Raw genomic sequence first — 18,083 nt, 5'->3', positions numbered from 1 at the left:
TTTGGTGTTGTTATGTGTCGTATGGTGTCCTATGACCCCTTAAGTGTCATTAGGGTTTATTTTATGTCCTAAGGGGTCGTATTGTGTCCTAAGGGGTCATACGGTGTCCTATGACCCTTTAGGACATTATATGATGTCATTAGGGGTCATATTATGTCCTGAGGGGTCATATTGTGTCTTATGACCCCTTAGGACACCACATGGTGTCGTTACGGGTCGTATGGTGTTCTAAGGGGTCATATGGTGTTCTATGACCCCTTAGGACACCATTTTTATGTTGTTATAGGTCGTATGGTCTCCTAAGGAGTCATATGGTGTCATATGACCCCTTAGGACACCATATGGTTTCATTATGCATCGTATGGTTTCCTAAGGGGTCATATGGTGTTCTATGACCCCTTAGGAAACCATATGGTGTCATTAAGGGTTGTATGGTGTGCTAAGGGGTCATATGGTGTCATATGACCCTTTAGAACACCATATGACCCCTTAGGTATCGTTAGGCATCATTTTGTGTCGTTAGGGGTCATATGATGTCCTATGATCCCTTAGGACACAATATGACCCCTTAGGTGTTGTTAGGGGTCATAATGTGTCCTAACGGGTCATTTAGTGTCCTACGACCCCTTAGGACACCATATGGTGTCATTTGGGATTGTATGGTGTGCTAAGGAGTCATATTGTGTCCTAAAGATTCCTAGGACATCATATAACCTCTCAAGACACCATATGACCCCTTAGATATTGTTAGGGGTCATATTGTATCCTAAGGGATCATATGGTGTCTTATGACACCATATGACCCCTTAGGACACCATATCGTGTCGTTATGGGTCTTCTTGTGTTCTAAGGGGTCATATGGTGTCCTAAGGGGTCATATGGTTGTTATGACCCCTTAGGACACCACATGGTGTTGTTATGGGTTGTATAGTGTTCTAAGGGGTCATATGGTGTTCTATGACCCTCTAAGACACCATATTATGTTGTTATGGGTCGTATGGTATCCTAAGGGGTCATATGGTGTCCTATGACCTCTTAGGACACCATATGACCCCTTAGGACACCATATGGTGTCATTATGCGTTGTATGGTGTCCTAAGGGGTCATATGGTGTCCTATGACCTCTTAGGACACCATATGACCCCTTAGGACACCATATGGTGTCATAATGTATTGTATGGTGTCCTAAGGGGTCATATGGTGTTATATGACCCCTTAGGACACCATATGGTGTCGTTAGGGGTCGTATAGAGTGCTAAGGGGTCATATGGTGTCCTATGACCCCTCAGGACACAATATGACCCCTTAGTACACCATATAGTGTCCTTAGGGGTCATATGGTGTCCTATGACCCCTTAGGACATAATGTGACCCCTTAGGTGTTGTTAGGGGTCATATTATGTCCTAACGGGTTATATGGTGTCCTGCAACCCCTTAGGACACCATATGGTGTCGTTAGGGGTTGTATGGTGTACTAAGGGGTCATATTGTGTTCTAAAGGTTCCTAGGACATCATATAACCCCTTAGGACACCATATGACCCCTTAGGTTTAGGGGTCATTGTGTCCTAAGGAGTCATATGGTGTCTCATGACACCATATGACCCCTTAGGACACCATATCGTGTGGTTTTGGGTCTTCTTGTGTTCTAAGGGGTCATATGGTGTTATATGACCTGTTAGGATACCATATGACCCCTTAGGAAACTATATGGTGTCGTAAAGGGTGGTATGGTGTTGCAAGGGGTCGTATGGTGTCTTAAGGGGTCATATGGTGTCCTATGACCCCTTAGGACACTATATGATGTTGTTAGGGGTCATATTATGTCCTAAGGGGTAATATTGTGTCTTATGACCCCTTAAGACACCACATGGTGTCGTTATGGGTTGTATGGTGTTCTAAGGGGTCATATGGTGTTCTATGACCCTCTAAGACACCATATTATATTGCTATGGGTTGTATAGTCCTCTAAGGGGTCATATGGTGTCCTATGACTACTTAGGACACCATATAGTGTCATTATGCATTGTATGGTGTCCTAAGGGGTCATATGGTGTTCTATGACCCCTTAGGACACCATATGGTGTCATTAGGGGTCATATGGTGTGCTAAGGGGTCAAATGGTGTCCTATGACCCCTTAGAACACCGTATGACCCCTTAGGTATTGTTAGGTGTCATTTTGTGTCGTTAGGGGTCATATGGTGTCCTACGACCCCTTAGGACACATGGTGTCATTAGGGCTTGTATGGTGTGCTAAGGGGTCATATTTTTTCCTAAAGGTTCCTAGGACATCATATAACCCCTTAGGACACCATATGACCCCTTAGGTATCATTAGGCATAATATTGTGTCCTAAGGGGTCATATGGTGTCTCCTGACACCATATGACCCCTTAGGACACCATATCATGTCGTTATGGGTCTTCTTGTGTTATAAGGGATCATATGGTGTTATATGACCCCTTAGGACACCATATGGTGTTGTAAGGGGTCGTATGGTGTTGTAAGGGGTCATATGGTGTCCTATGACCCCTTAGGTGTCATCATGGGTCATATTGTGTCCTAATGGGTCATATGGCATTCTATGACCCCTTAGGACACCATATGACCCCATGGGATACTATATGGTGTTATGGGTCATATGGTGTCCTAAGGGGTCATAGGATATGGTGTCCTATGACCCCTTAGGACACTATATGATGTTGTTAGGGGTCATATTATGTTCTAAGGGGTAATATTGTGTCTTATGACCCCTTAAGACACCACATGGTGTCGTTACGGGTTGTATGGTGTTCTAAGGGGTCATATGGTGTTCTATGACCCTCTAAGACACCATATTATGTTGTTATGGGTCGTATGGTCCTCTAAGGGGTCATATGGTGCCCTATGACCCCTTAGGACACCATATAGTGTCATTATGCATCGTATGGTGTTCTAAGGGGTCATATGGTGTTCTATGACCCCATAGGACACCATATTACTCCTTAGGACACCATATGGTGTCATTAAGGGTCATATGGTGTGCTAAGGGGTCAAATGGTGTCCTATGACCCCTTAGAACACCATATGACCCCTTAGGTATCGTTAGGTGTCATTTTGTGTTGTTAGGGGTCATATGGTGTCCCATGACCTCTTAGGTGTTGTTAGGGGTCATATTGTGTCCTAATGGGTCATATGGTGTCCTACAACCCCTTAGGACACCATATAGTGTCGTTAGGGGTTGTATGGTGTGCTAAGGGGTCATATTGTGTCCTAAAGGTTCCTAGGACATCATATAACCCCTTAGGACACCATATGACCCCTTAGGTATCGTTAGGGGTCATATTGTGTCTCTTGACACCATACAACCCCTTAGGACACCATATCATGTTGTTATGGGTCTTCTTGTGTTATAAGGGGTCATATGGTGTTATATGACCCATTAGGATATGATATGACCCCTTAGGACACCATATGGTGTTGTAAGGTGTCGTATGGTGCTCTAAGGGGTCATATGGTGTCCTTTGACCCCTTAGGACACTATATGACCCCTTAGGTGTCGTCATGGGTCATATTGTGTCCTAATGGGTCATATGGCATTCTATGACCCCTTAGGACACCATATGACCCCTTGGGACACTATATGGTGTTATGGGTTGTATGGTGTCCTTTGACCCCTTAGGACACCATATGACCCTTTAGGATGCCACATTGTGTCATTAGGGGTCCTATGGTGTCCTAAGAGGTCACTTGGTGTCTTAGGACCCCTTAGGATACCATATGGTGTCATTAGGGGTCTTGTTGTGTCTTAAGGGGTCATATGGTGTTTTATGACCCCTTAGGACACCATATGATCCATTAGGAGATAATATGGTGTCGTTAGGGGTCATATTGTGTCCTAAGGGGTCATATGATGTTCTATGACCCCTTAGGACATGATATAACCCATTAGGAGACCATATATAATAAGTTTCAAATAAGGTTAGATATAAGGGTGAAGAGAGATGAAGAACTAAAGAGAGGGAAAAGAACTAAAGGACAAGGACATAAATAAAGATATAGATATTAAGGAGTATGAAGTGAGAGGGAGAAAAAATAAAGGACAAGGATGGATAGAAAGAGGTAGACATATCTAGATATTAAAAAGGAGAGAAGATGATAGAGATAAAAAATGAAGATAAAGGGAGAGGGAGATGAATAGATATAGAGAAAGAGAGAGGTAAAGACAAAGAAAAATATATGAAGAGATGGAGAAAAAAGGATAGAGAGGGGTAAAGAGAGAGATGAAAAAAGGAAGAGATAGAGAGATATAAAGGAAGAGAAATATCGATAGATAGAGAGATATAGATAGTGCAAGAGAGTGAGAAAGAGAGATAGAGATTATAGATAGGGATAGATAGAGAGGGAGAGAGAGAGAAAGAGGAAGCTATAGAGATATATAAAGGCACTATAGAGAAGGATGTGGGGAGGGAGCCAAAGATATATAAAGATGGAGCAAATAAAGAGATAAAGGTAGAGAAAGGGAAAGATACTTCAAGAGGGCGATAGAGGAAGATACAAAGAAGTAGATTAATCATGTATAGAGGAAGATATATAAAGATAGAGGAACATATAAAAAGAGAGATTGATAGGGAAAAAGATGGAGATGTGAAGGTGGAGACAAAGATAGATATGGATAGAAAGTGATAGAGAGAGTAAGACAAATGGAGGGAGAGATGGAGTGAATAAGTGAGATTTAGAGATAATGAGATATAAATATACATGAAGACAGATCTATAGGGATATAGAGATAGCAGGGATAAGATAGGGAGATAAAGGAGGTGATTGAGACAAGTAATATATAAGTATAGGTAGGATAAGGTAGAGGAGGAAGATAAATAGAGAGAAAAGAGATTATTAGAGAGAAATATAGAAATAAGGAGTGACAATGATGGAGTGGGAGAGGGAGAGATAGGAATAGAAAGATGGAGATATATGCAGAGATGCATGTAACTTGGGAATTTTTTTATCTAGATGGGATGAGAAAATAAGTGACATAAGTAGAGAAGAAAGAGATAGATAAAATATATTATATAATTATAGATAGACAAGTCATAGATAAAGCAGGTGATAGGAAAAAAATGAGACTTTGTATGCAAAATTTGTGAGTATTTAAAGTTTTAAAATTGAAGGACTAACTTCAAATGATTATAATTAATTTTTGTTCTATAATATCATGAAACTACCTCATCCATTTGATAGGTCTCTGAATTACCTTTCCAACGCATGTAAAAAATCAAAATTTTGATAAGAAATGCAAACGTTATGCCCATTTTACTAAACTATGTTTTTTATGTTGAGAAAATCAGATATCCGATTTGAGAAGTATGACATCACAATTGTGACATCACAATAGTGACATCAGAAATTGGATATCCGATATTAACGGATATCCGATTTGGTTTGGTATTACCAAACCAAATTCAAATTTTGGCCGACCCAAACAAAAAGTCAAAGTGGATTTGGGCATGTTTGGAAAGGTTTAAAATGCTTTTTTTTTTCCATTGCCACTTTTTGGCCCCCCATGATCTTGCACATACCCTGTACAAAAAAATTTGTGAAGTACATCCAACTTTGCAAATATCATAAAGGGCTTTTGAATCTTTGAAGCCATTTTATTGTGTTCCTCTTATGATTCGTAATACTTGTTGTTGCAAGTACCATGAACTTTTATGTCATATTCATTCTACGATGCATACTAATGAGATGTTCCAGGAGTGTGGTGCAATGCTATTTTCGAGATCATCAAGAGACTTGCAAGATCTATTTTTATTCCTTAGAGATGATGGCTGCTATTTCTATAGAAATGATTGTTTGAATGAGAAGTGCTCAGAATGTGGTGGGTTGTTAAAGTTTGTTTCATTTTTTCATGAGGGTAGCGAACACGAGTTTGGAAAGAATTATGTTGAGGAAAAAAGATATGAGACAGTGAAATATACTTTGAAGAGTGGAGGTGAAGGTTCTAGATGCGAATTAGTCTCAAGAGAAGTGAGTATTGCTGACTTTATTTTGGATTTTAAGGAAAATATTTTCTACAAGTATGCAAGGCACACCCATAGGTCTCAGTGGTTGGATCAACAGTTCAAGATGTGTAAGAACTCTTTCCTGATTGACACTATTGTATTGGTGGTTGATTTTACAGAGAACTATACATTGCAACCACAAAATGAGGTACAGTCTCAGTCTACAATTCAATCCAGATTGGTATTTTTGTTCACATTACATATAGACATGCTCCTGATAGTACATAAGAGGACAGGAAGATAATTAGGGAGTATCATTTTTATATGAGTGATGATAGATTACACTCCTTCGAGTATGTGCAACATTCTTTTGATAATTTTTTTGAGTTCTTGCATGAGAAAGATATTGCAATTGATCGATATATCATATGGTTAGATAACTGTACGGGTCAATTCAACAATGCCTGTATGTTTTATTGGTTGAGTAGAATGCATGTAGAGAGGTGTATACCTCATATTTGGTGTATTTTTGAGGCCGGGCATGGGAAGGGGGAGCATGATGGAGCAAGTGCATGTTTGAAGAGAGCTCTAGTTAAGGAGCAATTGAGGATTTCAGGTGCAAATTTCTTTGATGCACGTTCTATTGTTGATTGGTGTAGTTTAGCATTGTCACATGGAGGTATTCTTGATTTAGCAGTGACCAGATTCTTCTGGTTGGTTGAGGAGGGCATAGTGGGAGATAGATTGGATTGTCAAACAATTAAAGATTCTTCAAAGATGCATTCATTTCTCAGCTCATATGCAAGTACATGGACCATTTGGACATAAGCATTGGCTTATTTTTGTCAAAGTTGTGTTTGGGATCAGTGCAAGTCAAGTGAGTGGGTTGATACGTGGGTTCCCCAATATCTAACTCCTTTATCTCAAACAATATCCTTGTCAAAGGATGACATGGAAAGTTCACTTGAGTATGACTGTCTATCAGATCTTGTACAACCAGGACATGTTTTTGCAGTTGTTGCACCACAAGGGAATGAAGAGGGATCATAATACTGGTTGGCACAATGTGTACAAGGAAAACAAAAGCTAACACAACTAGTGACAGATGATGATGGGTTCACATATCCTACAGGTTCAGTTGTTGTTGTGGGAACTTGGTTGCAAACTTACATGATTAGAAAGAATGGCATACCTGCATTTGAAGACTATGAGAGACACAAAACCATTATAATGTATTCACACCTTACTATAGCTACAAATTTCAAGTTGTTGAAGCATCAAGAAAAACCGAAGACCAAAGAGCTATGGACAGTGACTACTGTTGATCATGAAGCAATACTAGATGCTCTTAAGCAAAGAGATGACCTTTCAAGCATACTTGAGTAGTAGGTCTTTAATGGTGCCTTATTTTTTTTATCATGCATTTCATTTAAAACAATTATCATTAAACCTTAATGTTCAAGTTTGTTACGTGTATATTAAGGATGTGTTCAAAATACAGGTCTATTGATGAAACTTTTTTTTTGGCAACACGGTTTTTGCATGCACATAGCGAGTACACTCGATATAATTGGAAGGGACGTATTTTTGCAACATGACTTATTATCATGCATTTGATGAGCTTTACAATTTTTGTTATTAGACAACACTATTTGATAATTTTTGATAATATAATTATCGCAAAACCTTTATGCTCATGTAGGTCTTTTTTGATGATATACAACAGTATCACATTATGATTTTTGCATCAACATAGTGGGTTTTCTTGATATAATTCGAAGGGATGTATTTTTATGGTATATAATTCCACCTTTTCATTTATTATCATGCATTTCATTTGAAGTGATTATCATAACGCCTTTATGTTCATCCATACATTTTATGTGTAGACTAACAATTCTTAAAAATACAGGTTCATGCTAGATCATTCGCCGTTGACAAGACCCTCTCTTGGTGATGGTACATATTCCTTTGTGCATTAATGAGATTAAATTTTGTACATAAACATTAAGTCAAGTGAATGTATTGCTATTTATAAATGACCATATCTACCATCGTCTTCAACCATGCAGAGAAATGCACTGAGAAGGGCTTTAATCAACATGCATCTTTCTTCAAAGTTATGCTTGTATACTTTGCAGAGAAACTAGTAAGTTTCGTAATTATATAATCTTGTACGTCTTAAAATTTTTTCAAATGATCTATTTATAATTTGACAAACTAATTTGTATTAAGTGTTATAATTTGTTTCTTGTAGCACATTCATTCCTCATAAAAAGGTTACTTATTTTGGTCTTAATTTATATGCAGGCATTGCTGTATGTAAGCTTTTCTATTAGGACATGAGGATGTCTGATGCAGATGAAGTGGGATGTTGTATTTGTATATGGATGCAAATTGATGTAACTTTGTTATGATTATATACAATGTCCATGAGCAAATTGGTTTAGTTATATTGATGATATACAATGTATTTGTACATGAGTACATTGGTGTAGTTATATTGATAATGAAAAAAAATCATGTTTGCATATCCCTTCATGGATGCCACATGCAAGTGTAATGGTAATTATGTGTATGCAATACATGGAAATATTGATGATCATTATGTGTCTATAGTGTAATGCTTGTTTATCTATATTTTTCATTGAACAAGTTAGGGCCATAGATTCTGAGATAGGCTTTTGTAGGGACCCCTCTCATGGCATCATAGGTTCAAATAGATCATTCATAGGTGCCACAGATTCTGAGTTAGGTCTTGTCAAAGTTTGACAATTTTTAGCACTTAGGGTGCTCAAGGGACGACGCCGGTAGGGTATGACCCCCAACGTGTGACCGACTAGGGGAGAAAAATAGGAGCATGCATAGGGTAATAATGCCTAACTGGACATGTTAGAGCTGACGGTTTGTTATCACGATGAGAAGAACGAGAAATTGGCCATGCGACAACATTCGATTGAATGAGACTGACGATTTTTTTGCCAACCGAAAAAATGCTTCCCTAATAAAACCGTAGGGAAACTTGAAAAATCAAGATAGGATTTTGTAGGGACCCCTCTCATGTCCCTGTAGGTTCAAATGGATTGTTCATAGGTGCCATGGATTCCAAGTTAGGGCCCGTCAAAGTTTGACAATTTTTAGCACTTAGGGCGCTCAAGGGACAACGCCGGTAGGGTATGACCCTGAGCGTTTGACCGAGTGGGGGGGAAAAATAGGAGCATGCATAGGGTAATAATGCCTAACTGGACATGTCAGAGTTGACGGTTCATTATCATGATGAGAAGAATGAGAAATTGGCCACGCAACAACATTCGATTGAATGAGACTGCCGATTTTTTTGCCAACCGAAAAAAAGCCGCCCTAATAAAACCGTAGGGAAAATTGAAAAAATGAGATAGGATTTTGTAGGGACCTCTCTCATGGCCCCCTAGGTTCAAATGGATCATTCGCAAGTGCCATGAATTTTGAGTTAGGGCTCGTCAAAGTTTGACAATTTTTAGCACTTAGGGTGCTCAAGGAACGATGCCGATAGGGTATGATCCCGAGTGTTCAACCGAGTGGGGGGGGGGGGGGAATAGGAGCATGCATAGGGTAATAATTACTAACTAGACATTGTGAAGTTGATGGTTTGTTATCACAATGAGCAAAAAGAGAAATTGGCCATGCGATAACATTCAATTGAATGAGACTGACGATTTTTTTGCCAACCGAAATAATGCTGCCCTAATAAAACCATAGGGAAACTTGAAAAAATGAGATAGGATTTTTTAGGGACCCCTCTCTTGGCCCCATAGGTTCAAATGGATTTTTCGTAGGTTCCACGGATTTTGAGTTAGGGCCCATCAAAGTTTTATAATTTTTAGCACTTAGGGTGCTCAAGGGATGACGCCAGTAGGGTATGACCTCGAGCGTTCGATCGAGGGGGGGGGGGGGAATAGGAGTAGGCATAGGGTAATAATGCCTAACTGGACATGTTAGAGCCGATCATTTGTTATCACGATGAGAAAAATGAAAAATTGGCCATGCAACAACATTCAATTGAATGAGACTGATGATTTTTTGGCAACCAAAAAAATGCTGCCCTAATAAAACTGTAGGGAAAATTGAAAAACTGAGATAGGCTTTTGTAGGGACCCCTCTCATGGCCTCGTAGGTTCAAATGGATCATTCACAGGTTCCACGGATTTTGAGTTAGGTCCCGTCAAAGTTTGATAATTTTTAGCACTTAGGGTGCTCAAGGGACGACACCGGTAGGGTATGACCTGGAGCGTTCAGCCGAGTCGGGGAGGGGGAAATAGGAGCATGCATAGGGTAATAATTCCTAACTGGACATTTTAGAGCCAAAAATTTGTTATCACGACGAGTAGAATGAGAATTTGGCCACGTGACAACATTCGATTGAATGAGACTAACAATTTTTTTGCCAACCGAAAAAAATGCTGCCATAATAAAACCATAGGGAAAATTGAAAAACTGAGATAGGCTTTTTTAGGGACCCCTCTCATGGCCCCGTAGGTTCAAATGGATCATTTGTAGGTTCCACAGATTCTGAGTTAGGGCTCATCAAAGTTTGACAATTTTTAGCACTCAGGGTGCTCAAGGGACGACGCCGGTAGGGTATGACCCCGAGTGTTCGACTGAGTGGGGGGGAAAATAGGAGAATGAATAGGGTAATAATGCCTAACTGGACATGTCAGTGCTGACGATTGGTTATCACGATGAGCAGAATGAGAAATTGACCACGCGACAACATTCTATTGAATGAGACTGAGGATTTTTTCGCCAACCAAAAAAATGCTGCCCTAATAAAACCATAGGAAAAATTGAAGAACCAAGATAGGATTTTTTAGAGACCCCTCTCATGACCCCGTAGGTTCAAATGAATCATTCGCAGGTGCCACAGATTATGAGTTAGGGCCCGTCAAAGTTTGACAATTTTTAGCACTTAGGGTGCTCAAGGGATGACGTCAGTAGCGTATGACCCCGAGCATTTGACTGAGTGGGGGGGAAAAATAGGAGCATGCATAGGGTAATAATGAATTGTATCAAGCATTTTTCATTAAATGATTTGTATTATATTGTTCATTAAATGAATTGCATTGTTCATTAAATGAAATGTATTGTATTGTTCATTATACAAACAACACTTACGATGAAATGAAATGAATTGTATTGTTCATTAAATAACCATTATTAACCATTATTAATTATTGGAATGAAGATTAAAGATTTCCATGATAACACCATGCACAGATGAGCAACAATTTATATGATCAAATATCAACTTCTATATATATAAAAATGTCAAATGATTACAAATGTATGTCCATACACAAATATGGCATAAACGCCAACTCAAACAAAATGTATGTCTATATACGTGAATGTATGTCCATATACAAAATATACATGCCAACTAGAAATGTAAGCATCCCAAAACTATCTATAACATCCTAAGCTGCTGATGGATCATCAAAATCAATCCTCTTCGCCGCACTGCTCGACTCTGAAGGATCCCGCACAAGAAAAAACAAACCACAATTAATATTAGTTATATTATATAATTCACATTCGAAAAGTTAACATAAAAATGAACTATAATTAAACTATTCATGTTTACCTCATCTCCACATTTTCTCTTCGGCTTTGTAGGACTCTTGATGTATGTCTTTGGTAGAGGAGGTATGTTTTCAATATTTTCATACACAACCTACATATGTTCACAAACATGACATTGATACAAGTTAACATATAGTTGTAACTGATAATAAAAAATTATATCTACTAAACACAAAATAAAATAAACACACATGTACTCGAGGCATCTCTTCTTCTTCTTCTTCATCATCATCATCTTTAGGTATATTGGGTGTAGTCAACAAGGATGTGAAGCCAAGAATTCTCTGTACATATACACAACAAGTATGTGAAACTATCAATCTATGTCTTGACGTGTATAATAACTATAAGTTATTTAAATTATTCATTCAATCATATTTGCATTCAATTACCTTTCCCTTGTCTCCAACTGCACTACCAGATCCTAAATCACACTGCCCTGCACTTGTGCTACTTGTGCCCTACAAGACTAAAATAAGATATACATGCAAGTTACTACATAATCTAATTAATATCAATATAAATGATGAGCATGTATGTACAATAAAATACAAACGACTAGGTGCAATAATATATGTACTGTCAAGCTATCAAGGCCAAATGAAATGGCCGACAAAGTTCCCTCCTAAATCTATGTCAACTCCTCCTCGGTCATCAATTGTTAAATAGACCATGAAAATAAAAATTAGTATTTAATATCATCTAGATTATAAATATTCATTTAAAATATAGCATGAACTGTGAAAATACAAATTTTACCACTACATCATCAATGTATGATGACAGTGCATCTTCACCTCTAGCATGTGAGGACTCCCCAGGGTATCCTCCAATTTGTGTCATAACATCTGGTGCATCGTGCATCTCATGCACCTCATGCACCTCATAATCTGCACTATCTGTAGGAGGATCAATAGGTTGTCCAACTAGACCCAAGCATACGTGCCCACACATGACACAACTATGGGGCATGCAAATGTGTGGAGCCGAGGATGATGTGTCAGTGCCACCAGATGCACCGCTACCATCAAAAGTAGGCTAAGCTACTAACCCAACCTGAGAAACCAAAAGGCTACTTAAACAGTGAATAGCCGATATGGTCCGTGAAGCCGCCTCACAAATGATATCTGGATGCTACACTGGAGGTGGGGGATCAATAGGAGGAGGGGGGATATATGGGCCCTTGACTACTCTAACTACCCCAGGTCTATTTTGGGGCATACCTAAACCCACACCCTGGAAAGGTTGGATGTCAAAGTAGTTCACATGTTTTCTTGAAACAAACTCAGCATACAGTTTTTTTATGAAGTAGAAGGGGACATCAAGATTGTTGTTGGGTGGTTTTGTCGTAAACCATCCACCAACGATCCCAAAAGTTTTTCATAATACCATCATTTGTGCACCATTTACTAGAAAGGTTTATTTTTTGGGGGTCTATGGGTTGACCAGTGCGGGGGATTCACAAACAATGAAGCGATAGTGGCTTTGGATATCTTGAGATCCTTGATCTCCTTATATGACAAGCCATCCGCATATTGTTCCGTCATAGAATCTCGCCACAAAAGGGCAACCTTGTGCTCCTTAGTCATGGTTTCCATACTCTTTATGATCAATGTGAGAGGATCAAACATTGGGTTTAGACGAGGGATCCTACGATATACATTTGCAATCTCCCTCAATTCATTCAAATTTTGTATAATTAAATCCTGAATTAAGGGGGGTTTGACAAATGAAGGTTTGGTTGTTGCGCTTGTGGTTGATCAGTGTTTTCACTGTTATCCCCCATTTTTAACCTAATTGAAAGTAAACAATTGAATTTAGTTAACAAATTTAAACAATTTTGTTTTGGATTAAAAAAACCTAGTTTTCATGAAAAAACCATATTTTCAATGAAAAACAAATAAACATTTAAAAAATTATAAAAATTGAATGAAAGTGATTGAAAACAATAAAATTCTTGCCTTTCAATGTATTTTTTAGCAATTTTTGGGTGAAAAACCGGATATCGGATTTCCAAAAATCGCGTAGTCCGTGGGTTAAAAATAACTCACGGGTTGTCACAGTCCAAATATGTTGTCTCAGAAAATTGGATATCCAATTTTATCGGATATCCGATTTTTATACTTCAATTATTTTAAAATAACATTATATTATATAATATATTTATATAATATGTAATATATTATATTATAAAATATAATAATATATTATATATTATATAATACGTATTATATAATATATTATTATATAATATATATTATATATATATAATATAATAATATATTATATAATACGTATTATATAATATATTATTATATAATCCGTATTATATAATATATAATACAATATAATATTATATAATATATATAATATAATATATTATTATATTATATAATATATTATTATATTATATAATATATTATTATATTATATAATATATTATTATATTATATAATATATTATTATATTATATAATATATTATTACATTATATATATTATATAATATTATGTTATATAATATAATAATATAATAATATAATATAATAATATAATATATAATATTATAATATATTATTATATATTATATTATAATATAGTATAATATAATATAATATAATATCATATAATATAATATAATATATATTAAGTATTATATAATATATAATATAATATAATAATATATTATATATTATAATATATAATATATAATATTACATTATATATTATATAATTTATTTTTTAATTTAAAATTATAAATAAAAATGGGATATCCGATATTATCGAATAATCAATTTAATCGAATATATGATTTTATCCAATATTCGATTTGCTTAGGTAATTACCATGCCAAGGTGTACTGACACCTAGGCCAAGCAAAAAGTCAACATGAATTTTTGCGTTTTTAGGCGAATGGAGAAGGCTATTTTTTTCACGTCACCACTTTTTGACCCCCCATGATCCTGCACTAACCTAACATCTAGAACATGCTTAGAACTTGTATATATATATATATATGAATAAATGAAAATGAAATCCTTTGAAGAGCTTAGTGTTTTTTTATCTACATTTAAATTGGGACTAGGAAGCATTTGAGATTTGTGGTCTCTTCATTGGAAAAAATGCTTTCATACTTAATCACCTAGTGCATTAACAAAAGAAAAATAGTTATAGCTTGCTATAAAGTGCAAATAAAGTTATCAAACATTGAATAAAAGAAAGATAGTAGTTTAATGCATTTTTAATTAAACTTGCAACTTTTGTTAATTAATATTTTGGCTAAAATTAAATAAAATAGAAAATGGATATAATTTGTAAAAATATGTTTTTCAAAGAGGCAATGAATAGGTTCAAGACAAGAAATTGGAGCTATATGTAAAACAAATCGATACTTGAACAACAATGTCTTGTTTGAAAATTATGAAAACACTTTCATTTATTGAATCCTGTATTTATGCTTCATATAACTATTCAACAGTTTACATTCACTATAGAGCAAAATTGATATTTGAACACAAATGTCTTGTCTGAAAATTATGAAAACACTTTCATTTCTTGAATCCTTTCATGTAAAAGATTTTAGAGATTGGAGAGTTACTGTATTTATGCTTCATATAATTGTTAATCAATTTGCATTCACTATATAGTTGAAGGATTTCTTGGGTAGTTGTATTTATTTTGCAAATCTTGTTTGTTTTGAAATTTTATTTTTAACTATGAACTACATTATTCATATTCAAGACAAGTAAGAAAATCTGTATATGTTCTAAATTAATGTGAAGTATATGACATTGCCATTTTATGAATTAAAAAGAATATCAAATATTTAAAAAAACTTAAAATCAATCTTGAAGTGCCATACTACATTTTGGATTACTCAATATTTTTAATTATATTTCATATCTTTATATTTATTTAATAATTTATAACGTATAAAATGTAATAAATATAACTGTAATATCGATGTTATATGTATGAAAATAATAATCAAATAATAATCAAATGATAAGTGTATAAATATTAAATATAAATATAAATATATTTATTAAATATTTTATATAAAATATAGCATGTAATAATAAATATAATTATATTAAATTATTAATATAGAACAAATATAAATTCTATAAGGGATAACATTAAGTATATGTAAATTATTTTTTATTTCTATAATGAGATAAGCATTAAATATTTGTAATTTTTTGTTTATTTTATTTTTTATTTATTTTTATTTTTATAATAGATAAACATCGAGTATTTGTAAATCATTTTAATTTTAATTTTTATTCCTATAATGAGATAAATATATAAATAAGAAATATTTTTTATTTTTTATTTATTAATTTTATAATGGATAAACATTAAGTATTTGTAATCTATTTTTCGATTTATTTTTATTTCTATAATGAGACTAAAAAAAATGAAAACAATAAAATCATTTTTACTTTTTTATTATGTGAAAGACGTATTAATACTCACATAATGGATTGATAGATATGCGGCATTAAAAACCCCTATGATTAAAATTGGCACCCATCATATTGTATAACCCCGTCATAATTACAATTAGTTTTATATTACTTGAATAAAAATAATTTAAATAACTTTAAATAACCTAAATTAAAATAAATGCATGAAAAACCAAAAAAAATATTTTATTTATTTTCTCCTCTCAACTACCACTCACTTTGAGTTTAACTATTAACTAATTCTATTTATCTCCACCATACTAATAGTTAACTTCGTCAAAATAATATTATAATAATAATATAAAGATATGATATAATAATAAATTAATATTAATTATAATATAATAATATAATTATTTTTTAAGTGGAATAATAAACAAATATGATATTTTGCAGGTTACTTTACTTATATTTCTCTAAAGATAGGTATACTAATTTTATTTTTATAATCATAATGTAACAAAAATTACAATATAATAAGATATATATCAATGCAATTTATATAGATTATAATTTACTAAGAATATATTCTTTTATATAAAACAAATATAATGCATGATATGTATTAAAATCCTTGTTAAAAAAATTAAAATCCTAAATTTAATTTCGTAGATAAAAAGTTAAGTTGTAGCTCTATCTCGATACAGGCGCTGTGAACGATCATTTAAAAAGAAAACTGTTAAAAAAAATTATAATATATAAACTAATATTTGTAAAATTTAAAATATAAACAAGGTGCCGTGGTGTAGTTGGTTATCACGTCAGTCTAACACACTGAAGGTCTCCAGTTCAAGTCTGGGCGGCGCCTTGTAAAATGGGAATTTTAATTTTCCAAACAAAATATTCAATGTTTGATTAGTTTTACTTTTTACGCATTAATGATTATTCGTATTATTATTATTATTATACGTAAATAAAAGACATAAGACGTCGAAGAAGATATTATTTTGGGAGTGTATTTCTTTGAAAAAAAATCAGATTAAAAAAATATTCAGAATGACTTTTAAATATTCTTTTTAAAATTGACTTTTAAATATTCTTTTTAAAATAGAGATGTTAGTATTATTGTTTTATTTTAAAAAATTAATTTTTATGTCAAAGTATTACAACAATAATGAAGTTGATTTAGATCCATGTCATTCCTAAGTATGCTAGTTATTGTTCAATTTTTCTTACAAGTATGCGCAACAAGAATGTTTAACGAAAGATGTAGGTGACCATGGGAGATAAAAAACTTGTAAACAAAATCTACTCAACAATATTGGGTAAATCAACTGCCTAGACTACAAACAGGAAAGACAATTTTTAATATTTTGAGTTTGGTTCAGTGCACAAATATTTTAAGAAAATCAAAATTATTCAAAGTGTAAGCATAAAGAAGGTTGGAAGTTTCCCACCAAGACATGGCACCATCAAGACTATCGTGTTTATGAAGGTCTATATTATTGTGAGACAGGTTCAGATTGTATCCTTAATATATTTAAATAAGATCTTATAAATAACAAAAAGTTTGTAAACCAAGGTCCTCCCAAATTAATTAAATGTTAAGATTTTGTGAGGCCTTCTATTTGATCACACCCTTTAAGCTAACTTCTAATGAATGTTAGTTGGCATGGCATGAGTTGTTGCATCAACTTGAACAAACCCACCATCATATCAAGTCTATTGACATTTGTTTAATTACATTGAATTCTAAATTTGTTTAATTGTTATGGATGGAGAGTAATCTACCTATTCAAAACCATCTAACCTAATGTCCAATTAGTCTATGTTTGACATACCAATCTTTGTTTATTCTATAGACTTCACAATAATTCCTATTGTTATTCATGTCTAATTGGATTTATTTTGTATTGTTTTGATGTATCAATTGAAATAGTTATTTTGTATGAGAGAAATCATTTTAATTGCATTTTAGCATGTCTCTATTGTTGTAACTACACATATGTTAGAGTATTCGGGTATTTACTTGATTAATTAAACATTTTTTGTTTAATTATTTAAGTTCCCTTTATCT

At 34.3% G+C, this 18,083-nt stretch overlaps 1 non-coding gene across 1 annotated transcript; it reads left to right on the top strand.

The window, feature by feature from the left end:
* Positions 1-16,800: 16,800 nt before the first annotated feature.
* On the top strand, positions 16,801-16,874 carry TRNAV-AAC (transfer RNA valine (anticodon AAC)). The gene has a single exon. It is a non-coding gene; the product is annotated as a tRNA-Val (tRNA).
* Positions 16,875-18,083: the final 1,209 nt, after the last annotated feature.

Source organism: Cryptomeria japonica, chromosome 11 (assembly GCF_030272615.1).
Source record: "Cryptomeria japonica chromosome 11, Sugi_1.0, whole genome shotgun sequence".
NCBI classification, from domain to species: Eukaryota; Viridiplantae; Streptophyta; class Pinopsida; order Cupressales; family Cupressaceae; genus Cryptomeria; species Cryptomeria japonica.
Note: the sequence above shows the minus strand (reverse complement) of the source record. Positions and strands in the feature narration are given on the sequence as shown.